Source organism: Triticum urartu, chromosome 2 (genome assembly GCF_003073215.2).
Source record: "Triticum urartu cultivar G1812 chromosome 2, Tu2.1, whole genome shotgun sequence".
Lineage (NCBI taxonomy): Eukaryota > Viridiplantae > Streptophyta > Magnoliopsida > Poales > Poaceae > Triticum > Triticum urartu.
The window spans coordinates 741,387,782-741,394,062 of record NC_053023.1 but is presented as its reverse complement, the minus strand read 5'-3'; positions in this window follow the sequence as shown (position 1 = coordinate 741,394,062).

The window sequence follows — 6,281 nt, the reverse complement described above, 5'->3', positions numbered from 1 at the left end:
TGGATCAGTAATGCTGACACCACACAGTACTCAGAGGATTTATAACAGAGTAGCAATCACACACTTATTACATCGAAAGTCTCAAAGAGAACTTATTACAATAAATATGGCATAAGGCCATCTAATAACGATAACAGCGGAAGGCTTGGAAGATAAGTCAGTCCATCAACTCCAACGGCATCACTGAGTATAGAACCACAACCTAAAACTCGTTAATCGTCATCTGAAAAGTCTGCAACATTAACGTTGCAGCCCGAAACGGGTCAGCACATGGAATATGCTGGCAATGTAACACATAGAGAGTAATGAAAGACTATACTACATGCATGTATGGCTGGTGGAAAGCTCTATGGTTACTGTTTTGCATAAAGCCAATTTTTCCCTACTGCAAAGGAATAAATTTATTTAACTATCATGGTGGTTGTTAAACATTGAGAATGGTTGACAGCATCCTCAATCCCAATTAAAGTAATCATCATTAAAACCCAACAATATTAAATTAAAAGTAACATGATGAGATTCACATGATATCCAAGTACTAGATACTCAAAATGTCCATAACCGGGGACACGACTAACCATGATTAGTTTGTACACTCTGCAGAGGTTTGTGCACTTTTCCCCATAAGACTCGATCGCCTCCATTGAATTTTGAGCACTACATGATGTTTGAGAAACGGATGACCGAGACATAGTCTTTCAGAAGCGCTAGCACCTTACGACGGATAGACATCCCGCGGCAAGGCTTGCCGGGTGACCGCCAAGGTCCTCCGTGGTTCCTTTGGAGCCATTCAAGAACAAAGTATCCAAGCCAAGGAGACAAGACCCCGGCAAGAGGAGCTTGCCGGGAAGGCCAACCAAGGCATCTCAAGGAACTTGCCGCGACGTGCCACGCGTCCCGGCAAGGCCCGGTGAGCAACAAGCTCCCGGACGCGACAAGACAACGACCGCGGCAAGGCGCTTGCCGCAGCAAGCCTCCACTCTGTACCTGCGCTCTAGCACATCCACCAACGTGTCGCTCTGGGACCCTTCCAGGCGTACGTGGCGGGAGGCTGTGGAGCCAGCGGTACACGGTGGCAAGCGGCGCTGACAAGATTGCCATCGTGGCGAGCGGTGGCATCCCTGACGGTCCCATTTGCACTGTTTGGGCGACGCAGACATGCATTTAATGCCCTTGTCCCCTGCTGTCAGGGTTAGGTATGATACACTGTAGTAGGTGGCTGTACCAACCGCAACATCTTTCTATTTTTACCCTTGTCTACTTTGCCACCTGTCGGTGACCCCTTGAGCATATAATGGGAGGCCCATGCGCAACGTAGGGGGGAGGTGGGTGAAAAAAAAGAACTCTCATGCTCGGTCTCGTTAGCTGCTGGTGTGTACTGTAGCATTCAGCGCTCCTGAGCTAGAACTCAATACAAACCATAAAGCAGGAGTAGGGTTTTACGCATCCGTGCGGCCCGAACCTGGGTAAAAGGATCGTGTGTTTCGCCTCGATCTTCTCTTCGTGCGATCTCCGCCCCCCTGCTGAACCGAAAGGGGCTCGGTCCTCCGGTCCCATAGGTGTTCGTGGATTAGCACCCCAACATCAGGGGGAAGAAGAAGACCAAGTCCGGCAAGAGTCCTGATGCCCACTCCGGCAAGCGCACCTCTTCGGAGTGCTGCACTACCGTCGAGGGCGCACCATCGAGCTCCACCGTCAAGTGTAAGAAGACAATGGTAGCTCCGCTAGAGACCAAGAAGGTGTCTGCCACGGAGGACGGCACTGGTGGTACCTTCAACATCAGTGCCACTCTTGACCCTAAATAGGAAAGCGCGCTCATTGCTTTCCTGCGGGCGAACGTCGACGTGTTTGCGTGGCAACCGTCTGACATCCCTGGTGTTCCCAGGAAAGTAATTGAGCACCATCTTGCCGTTTGTCCTCATGCGCGGCCCGTCAAACAGAAGGTCAGGAAGCAAGCAGTGGAGCGCCAAGAATTCATCGCAGAAGAGATCAAGAAATTGGAAGCAGCAGGCCTTGTCAGAGGAAGCAAGCAAAGAGTGGCTGGTGTACTTTGATGGTGCCTTCTCGCTGCAAGGCGCCGGCGCTGGCGTGCTGCTTGTCGCACCCACCGGAGAGCACCTCAAGTATGTAGTCCAGATGCACTTTCCCAAGGAGCAAGCAACAAAAAATGCTGCAGAGTATGAAGGCTTGCTTGCCGGTCTCAGGATCGCGGCAGACCTTGGGATCAAGAAGCTCATTGTCAGGGGTGACTCGCAGCTTGCCGTCCGCCAAGTGAACAAGAGTTATCAGAGTCCGTTGATGGAAGCCTACGTTGACGAAGTGAGAAAGCTAGAAGAGCACTTTGACGGCCTACAGATGGAGCATGTCCCAAGAGCTCAGAACGACATTGCCGATGGCCTGTCAAAGTGCGCCGCACTTAAGTTACCTGTGGAACCAGGGATCTTTGTGCTCAAGCTGACTCGACATTCCGTAACGCCATCAACTGGACAGAGCAAGAAGAGGAAGTTGATTTCTGGTGACTATTTTCCGGCAGAGCTTCCCGAAGCCGCCGCCAAGAAGGTCCCCAAGATCACACCAAGAATGCTGAGGAGCAGTCTGCTCCGGCAAGCCCTAGGTTTTGTTCTGTTGAAGCAGAGGCTCCCGAAAAGGTTTGCTCCGGCAAGCTTGCCGGGGTACGTCAAGCTCCGGCCGAGCCGCAGGTTCTCGCCGTAGAAGCGGATGTTCCCGCAGCAGCAGATCTGCCTTTAGTCCTTGTTGTCGAGCCACAAGCTCCAGCATGGGCACAGCAGATTGTCCGTTTCCTTCAGACAGGAGAACTTCCCGAAGAGCAAGAAGAAGCGGAAAGAGTAGCCCGGCAGTCAAGTATGTACCAGTTTGTCGATAACACACTGTATAGAAGAAGACTAAACGGTGTGAAATTGAAGTGTATTCACCGGGAAGATGGACAAAAGCTGTTGGCAGAGATATATGGAGGCATATGTGGTCACCACATTGACGCAAGAGCACTTGACGGCAAAGCATTCATGCAAGGTTTCTTTTGGCCGACAACCCTCCAGGATGCAACTGCACAAGTAACCAAGTGTGAAGCGTGCCAGTTCCATTCCAAGCAGATACACCAGCCAGCTCAAGCTCTCCAGACGATCCCTTTATCCTAGCCATTTTCGGTCTGGGGGCTCGACATCCTCGGCCCCTTTCCCCGAGCAGTCGGGGGCTTTGAGTACTTGTACGTTGCAATTGACAAGTTCACAAAGTGGCCGGAAGTGGAAGCAGTGAGGAAGGTGACAGCACAGTCAGCAGTCAAGTTCTTCAGGTTAATTGTTTGCCGCTTCGGGATCCCTAACAGGGTAATCACCGACAACGGTACACAATTCACGAGCCGCACCTTCATGCAGTATGTCCAAGATCTTGGCGCCAAGGTCTGCTTCGCTTCTGTTGCTCAGCCGAGAAGCAACGGTCAAGCAGAGAGGGCAAATGCTGAAGTGCTGCGTGGGCTCAAGACCAGGACTTTTGACAGGCTGCACAAGTGCGGAAGAAACTGGATTGAGGAGCTGCCGGTGGTTCTTTGGTCGATCAGGACGACGCCAAATCGAGCCACTGGCGAGACACCTTTCGCTCTAGTCTATGGAGCAGAGGCAGTTCTCCCCACGGAACTCGTATACGGGTCACCTCGTGTGCTCGCTTATGATGAGCTTGAGCAAGAGCAGCTGCGACAAGATGACGCGCTGCTCCTTGAGGAAGACCGTCTTCAGGCTGTTGTACGAGCTGCTCGCTACCAGCAAGCTTTGCGCCGCTACCATAGCCGCAAAGTTAACGCTAGAAGTCTCGAGGAAGGCGACCTTGTTCTTCGGCGTGTTCAGTCCGCCAAGAATTCCAACAAGTTGACGCCAAAGTGGGAAGGCACTTACCGGGTGAAACGAGTCACTAGGCCTGGCGCTGTCCGCCTTGAGACCGAAGATGGCATTCTAGTGAGCAACTCCTGGAATATTGAGCATCTTCGTAAGTTTTACCCGTAAGGTGCGGTTGCCGGAACACCTTTTGTACAAGTCTTGCCGCTGTTGCATGTAATCCTTTGTACAAAGCCGGGCGCAGATCCCGTGCATAAAGCTCATGTGCTCCGCACATCTTGTCAATTTCATGCTTTTATTTTTTGCATGTGTTATCTGACACTTTGTGCAGCACCTACCCCCGGTAAGAAACAACGAGCCATAAGGCTCCCTATCTTTATTTTATCCTCTTTCTTTTTTTCTCAAGGAAAGGAAGGTTCCCTCGCACACAACTTTGCCGGGGGGAAAGGAGAAGATATGGTATGGACCAGGCGTCTTTCAAGAAAGTTTCGCCTTGCCGGGAAGCAAACGACAGAAAAGCTAAGTTGCCAAAGTTTGAGGAATCAGATTTTTAAAATTTTTAAGTTATCTTCCTTGAAGAACCGTGCTTTGTATGGAACACCTGTGTGCGGAGGAACCAACTCGTAGCTAGTTGCGCCCTTACTTTGTTTCGAGTCCGCTCATCAACTTAAGTGAGCTGCGACTAGTTGCAACAAGGTTTCTTGTCGGTAGCGGCACCGCCAGCAGGCTACTGACGTCCCGCACTCAGCGCTCGCGGCTAAGGTGCCTGCGCCGGCAAGTTCCCTAAAAGCGTAGGGCAAAAACATACAAAGCAAGGAATCAAGTAAAGGAAATAATGTTGCAATCATTACCCGAAATAGAGTTATATTACAAGGTAGCTTGTCGCGGCTCTAACAGATTGTTCTCATAACATGATCAACAGCGACAAGAAAAGAAGAAAACGGGCGGCCTAGTCTACGCGATCGCCCTCAACCCTCTTGATCCCGCTCACCTTGTCCACAATGTGTGCGACAAGGGTCTTGAGCGCCTCCAGATCAACATCCGGCGGCAGGGTCTTGAGGACGTTGGTGATGTTGAGGCCCGGGTTGCATAAGGCCACCTTCACCAACACCTTTTGAAGAGCTCCCGCGCAGATCTTGCGCGACTCGTCGGCCAGCTTCTTTGGGATCCTCTCCCGGAGTCGCTGGAGGGCCGTCGCCACGCCTTTGAAGAACAAGGTGAGCTTGCCACTGGGTTGGAGGTTCTCGTCGGAGGGATACCCGAGATCCTCCATTCCCAGCTGCGCCAGCTCCCTGTCAATGTCTGCGGCAACATTCACAAGACTCTCCGTCTAGTGCTCCACATTCTCCCTAAAAGCGTTCTGGGTGGCAGCAGCACTCGCCAGCAGCGCCTTGCCGGCCTTGACCTCCTCCTTCAAGGCCGTCTCCTGCTCCCTGGCGCATTCCAGCGTCTTGGTCAAAGTGGACAGCTTCAACTCAAGATCTGCGTTGGAGTCCTTGGTGGCGCTAAGCTCCTTGCCCTTCTCGGCGAGACGGGCCTACAGCTCTGAGTGGCTGTAGGCGTCCTTCTCCCGCTCACGCTTCAGCGCGGCAAGCTCTTCACCGCTCACGTTGAGATCGGCCTCCAGCTGCGCCACCCACGTCTCCAGCTCCTTCTTGGCGGCCTCGGCAGCTGCGGCAGCATCCTCTGCTTGCTTGAGGGCTCCGCCGAATGTTCGCTCCCGCGCGGCAAGCTCCTCCTCGTGGCTGTCAAGGTTGACCTTCCGCTACACCAGCTCGCCCTCCTATGCAGACAGCTTTTTAGCGGCAAGCCGTTGTTGCTCTTCGACTTCAGCCTGCTCGAGGAGGAAGGCTTTCTGCTCCTCGGCAAGTTGCGCCCGCTCCTCTGCCAAGGACCGGAGAGCTTCCTGGTTGTGACCCTGGAGCTCCTCCGCGCGCTTTTCGATGTCCACTCCCGCCTTCGCAACAAGCGCCTCACGAGATTCCAGCTTGGCTTGCCGGGCGCGGTAGAGCGACACCAGCTTCCGCAGCAGCCGCTCCTCCTCAGGCTCGCTGCTACTGCTGCTCGGCGCGTCAACCAGCGCCAGCCTAGCGGAGGCGAGCACCTCTCCGTCAAAGCTCTCTCCTTCGACCAGCGCCCTGGAGCTTGACGCCCAGGGGAGGTTGATGAAGACGCCATCGCCGGCCTTCAAGTAGACGCCTGGCTGCGGCTCTTCGGAGCCTGACGCTGTGGCAGCGGCGGAGGGATCGGCGGTCGGCGTAGCGCCTGGCGCTCCTGCGGCCTCAGGGCCGTCAGTGCGATCGCCAGATCCCCCACCTGCTTCTGCGGCGGCAGCTTTGGCGGCCTCTGCGCCGGCGGGATCGTCAGCGCCGGCTGCTTCCTTAGTGGCAGCGGCGTCATCGGCGACAACCTCGGTCTGCATCGGCTCCGCAGCAG